At 39.7% G+C, this 5050-nt stretch overlaps 1 protein-coding gene across 1 annotated transcript in view; it reads right to left on the bottom strand.

The window, feature by feature from the left end:
* Positions 1-2811, bottom strand: part of MLH1 (mutL homolog 1) — a 16250-nt gene extending 13439 nt beyond the window's left edge. Inside the window, exons 1-3 of the mRNA XM_009272427.1 lie at positions 2751-2811; positions 1531-1603; positions 344-435 (exon numbers count right to left, since the gene is read on the bottom strand). The gene's annotated coding sequence lies outside the window, so the exon portion shown is untranslated. The remainder of the gene's footprint in view (positions 1-343; positions 436-1530; positions 1604-2750) is intronic.
* Between the last annotated feature and the right edge of the window lie 2239 nt (positions 2812-5050).

Below are 5050 nucleotides of genomic sequence, written 5' to 3'. Positions count from 1 at the left end.
ACATTGGAACAGGCTGCCCAGGGAAGTGGTTGAGTTCCCATCCCTGGAGGTATTTAAAAGACGAGTAGATGAGGCACTTAGGGACATGGTTTAGTGGGCATGGTGGTGTTGGGTCGACGGTTGGACTCGATGATCTTAGAGGTCTTTTCCAACCTCAATGATTCCATGATTTTCTGTATCAACCTGGACTGTTATCTGACACTGTATACTAACAAATAGTTAAAAAACCTCAAAACCAAACAACAACAAAAATGACACCACACACACATATGACAGTCCCTCTGAAAAACCCCAGTACTCTCAATGGCAGTAGAAAAAATTGGAGCCTCCTATTTCAGTTTACCTGCTAACAACTTCTAGTATTTTTGCATATTCTTCATTTGGATTTTTTAAAGCTTTCCTCCTTGTATTTACATTGTAAAAAAGATCTTCAACCTACAGAGAAAAAAGACCACAATTAAAAATAAATTTAAAAATCTCTCGCTATATAATTAATCTAAATCCATCCTCTTAATAGATACTACAAAATTTTCTGAAAACATTTTAGTTTATGAAGGATTTTATTCCTTACCTGCTTAGGTTCACCTAACAAAATGCAACTCCAGAGAAATGCATGTTTTCAAGTATTTTGGTACATCAGTATTGTTACCAATAACAACAACTCTACAACTCACTTTTCAATGAAAGTTGTATGCTTTCCATTGCAGGTGACAATGGAGTCCTGATCACACTGGGTTTTAATGAAATGCAAATAAATGTTGAAACAGTCGCTGCAATCAAAGTTGTTAATGTCATTAAAACAGCAGCTTAAATTGTTCATTTTCACTATTTATTTAAACAATAGGCAAATTATTTTTCTGCTATAGTGAGAAAGGCAGAAATTTAAAGTTCAGCTTCTTTTTTAAGATACGTTATCCTAAACATTGACATGTGAAGCTTGCTGGGTGTATGTTCCCACTGCAAGACAAACACACACCTGCAGACCCCCAGGCCAGGCTTCTGCTTTCCACCCTACACTGTGCAACACGCACGCTCCTTCCCATTCCGAGCACCTTATTCCTCACAATCCTAATGCCAATCCTAATCCCAACCCGCATTCAAAGCTTGGTAGATATAAGAAAGATACGACCGAAAGACGAACAGCGGTTCTGCAGTTTCTTGTGCCAGCCCTCATCTTTCCACTCTGGCTCATACAATGTAGACTGTTCCTCTGTATTCTGAGCTTCTTGTAGCCCTAACTGTCCATTAAGGCTTTCAGCAGTCCAGAAGGATGAAGAAATATTTTTAATAGTGTATGACCATGCTATCCTCAGAAGAAAAAAAGAGGATCTTCTGAAACTTACCTTGCTGTCTTTGGGGAAGAAGACAAAGCAAAAAAACCAACAAAACCACGCAACAACATCGTTTGGAAAACATTCTACAAGGTGATACTGTCATGAACTTTACAATGTAACACATACCAGTAAGCGGTGCAAGCATAACGACCAGGGAACAGAAAAAAGACAAGAGAGAAAAGGCACAAAAACCTACCGTGATCTGAGTTCCTTGGTTTCCAGCACAGGGTTTCGGAGGGGCTTTAATTTTTCCATCACTGTAAGTAGCTCTAGGCAGAAAATAAAAATAAAAAGTTGTCAGACATCTAGATTTACAGGGGGGCAGACACGGACAGACGACTACAAAAGGGGGAAGACAAAAGAAATCCCATCATCATCACACTCCTCCCAGCAAAGAACTTGGGACACTGACAGTTGGCTGCACCCCCTCCCCCACCGCCCCTTTCTGCTAGAGGAGAACTGTTGTCATTGACCTTAGAACCCAGAGGGGCAGCTGGAGAGTGGGAATAACAGCTGAGAAAGAGGGGCAGATAACGGGATATGCGTTTTGAAATTGTATTACTAAGACTTTTCCTGTAAAGGCAGGATTATTGTATTTTATCTTTCTTTAATAGCTAGACCAGGACTAATAATAGTTCTTCCACTAGACTTTACACTTCAGTTATACTAATAAGAAATTCTTGACTTTACATATAAGATCTGTTTCCTTTTTGGCTGTAACAGGATTTTGAGCATAGGAGATTTCTGACCCACTTAGGTCTTTCAGCAAGTTAACAGATGCATAATTTCAAAGGGCATACTTTTTTTTGCCCTCTCACATACCCTACATACTTAATGCAAGAAAGACCATAGTCACGCAGTCTTTTGAAAAAACAAGATGCAAAGCTTCTCTTTTTTTTTTTTTTCCTTCTTTTTCTTAAAAGTAGTTGAGAAATTAATGGATAGGCTTGCTTATATTTAGAGTAAGTTTTCAGAAGAATATTCAAAACTTTTTTTGGATAGGATTAGGCACCATACAAAAGCAAACTAAGCTGTAAGTTCCTGTGCTCAGAGGCTTATGAAATTTGGAAGACATGCTGACTGTGTATATACATTACTTTATCCTGAAACGGAGAAAAAGACAAAAGTTTACCCTACATTGGCTGCTGAAGTAGAATTCCCTTTGAGATTTCCCCCCCGACACACACACACACACAATTTTAAAATATATTGTTTAGCTAAAGCTTACCTTTACAATCTGGGATAAAAATCACTCAAACTATGTTTTCTCACATTCTGGGTCGTTTTTGTAACTACCCTAGAAACACTTAATTCCTTACCCCACCCTCCTCCTTCATAAGAGCACTGAAAAGAGAATTAAATATATCTGTTCTTTATTACATGCAGCAGAAGTCACTTGGATAATAGGTAGCATACCTGTACGCACACTTTGCGTCAGCCGTTTTAGTTGTTACCGTAACATGGGCAACATGACTGATGCTAGCCAATGCCTAGAGAAGGAGAAAGCATCTTTGTAAACCTTGCTCTGGAGGCCGCTGATTGCTGAAGGAGCGGAATTAAATATATCTGTTCTTTATTACATGCAGCAGAAGTCACTTGGATAATAGGTAGCATACCTGTACGCACACTTTGCGTCAGCCGTTTTAGTTGTTACCGTAACATGGGCAACATGACTGATGCTAGCCAATGCCTAGAGAAGGAGAAAGCATCTTTGTAAACCTTGCTCTGGAGACCGCTGATTGCTGAAGGAGCATCCACACTTTAAACAGCATCACTACATTTTGATATACCACTTGCAAGTAATTAATCAAAAACCCTCACAAGAAAATTGCAGGTCAGTGAAGCTTTAACAAATTTTAGTACCTATAACACTGGCTTTTATCCAGGGCCGCCTTTTGGCTTTTCTAACATTTCATTACCTCTGACAACACAAGCAGCTAACCATGTAACATAGCTAAAAGAAGTTTGTGAAGTTACTGCAGTTGTACTCTTTTCTTCCTTTCGTGTTAACAAAAGGCAGCTGGAAGGTTTTAGCCGTTACTTCCTCATCCCCGCCCAAGTTCTTCTCCTGACTGTAGGTAATATTACAAAGTTAGGTTACAATAGTTTTCCTGAAAAACTCAATGGATGTGTCTACACAGCCTGTTGAAACCAGCCTCAGGACGAGACTCCACTGGCTGTGGAGCTGATTACGTTGAAAGTGTGTGAGGAGAGGACTCAAGCAGAGTCTAATCTCTGGAGTGTGCAAGGATCTATGTACCTGAGCACATGCAACATACTTATATGTCTTGTCCGTCTGGAGGGGAAAGCAGAACTCATCCTGGACCGTTCTGTCAGACAAGTTTAGATACAGCCTATGGGAATCTGGAGAACTAGTATATCTGAGGGGTCAGAGATACTAAATTTCACTAATAGCAAAAGCAAAGGATGACAAATGTACATTTCAAACATTTAGTTTTAAGTATTGTATTTAGACAAATGTCTGACATCAAAGATTCACCTTCCACTCAAGTCTCTCATTGTCTTTTACCTGTAGGTTCCTGAAGCAACATTTGAGAAGACAGGCCTTTTTTTTCTTTAAAAAAAAAAAAAAATCTTACTCCAGAAAGCAAAAAGAATATATATGTCTCCCTAGGCATCCATCTAATCTTGAAAGACATAGAAATGTACTTTGAACTATATCCACACAGCAGACTCTCTCAGAAAACAGAACCTTCTGTAAAGAGTATTGGGAATGAGATAGAATGTAAACCCTACTACAACAGGATAACAACAAACAACGAACAGCTGCAAAACCTTGATGAAGAGCTTACCTCGCCTCTAAAACCGTATGTAGAAATACTAGCCAAGTCTTCAAATTTTTGCAGTTTACTCGTAGTAAATCTCTCACATACGATATCCAGATCTTCCTTCTACGTGAAAGGGACAAGTAATAGTCACTTTCCATTTCCAAGTTTTTTCAAGATCAGAAGCATTTATAAATTAAAATAAATTTTGAAAGGTAGTATAAAACATCAGCACACTGCTGTCAGCTTTGTTTACTCACCCTGATACCACAGCCGTTATCTTGGACCTGGATGAACTTCAGACCACCTTCTTTAACGACTACCTGGATACTCGTAGATTTAGCATCCAAGCTGCAGAAACCAAGAAAGCATTCCAGAGAACAGCAATTCTAGAGAATAAAGGACTACATGACTTTGATTTAAATTGCAATTTTTCTCACACGAATGATAATTTGTTTCTACTCGTCACTCGTGTTGCAATTCATTCTGTTTCAAGTAAATCTTTACTACCTACAGTGATATATTACTCTAAATCACCATCCACAACAATTACGAAGAACTTTCAGAAATTTAAGCGTTAAGAAGGTGCCTAGTCCAACGAGCAGACCTTCTCTCCCCATCACCGAACCCCCCCGCAGACTCTGCTGCTTGCTTTCACACGGCCGATACAGCTCCCGACACTTACTAGTGAAGAGGCAGCAGTTTTAACCCCAGACAGACTTTACCTTCGGAACAACTAACCGAACTATTGACACTGAAAGCAAACGATTCACGTGCCTACCAAACAACAACAACAACAACAAAAAACCAAACAGAGGTTTAGGCAAGCCTTTCGGAAGGCAGCTGTCCCCCTGTGCGTGCTGCACGAGCACACACGTATCACCTCTCCTCAGCACCCACGCTTAGGTTTACCCCCCGTTACACGCCGCC

Source organism: Aptenodytes forsteri, unplaced genomic scaffold (genome assembly GCF_000699145.1).
Source record: "Aptenodytes forsteri isolate BGI_AS27 unplaced genomic scaffold, ASM69914v1 Scaffold398, whole genome shotgun sequence".
Taxonomy (NCBI): Eukaryota; Metazoa; Chordata; class Aves; order Sphenisciformes; family Spheniscidae; genus Aptenodytes; species Aptenodytes forsteri.
The sequence above is the reverse complement of the archived record's forward strand: the minus strand, read 5'-3'. Positions and strand labels throughout refer to the sequence as shown.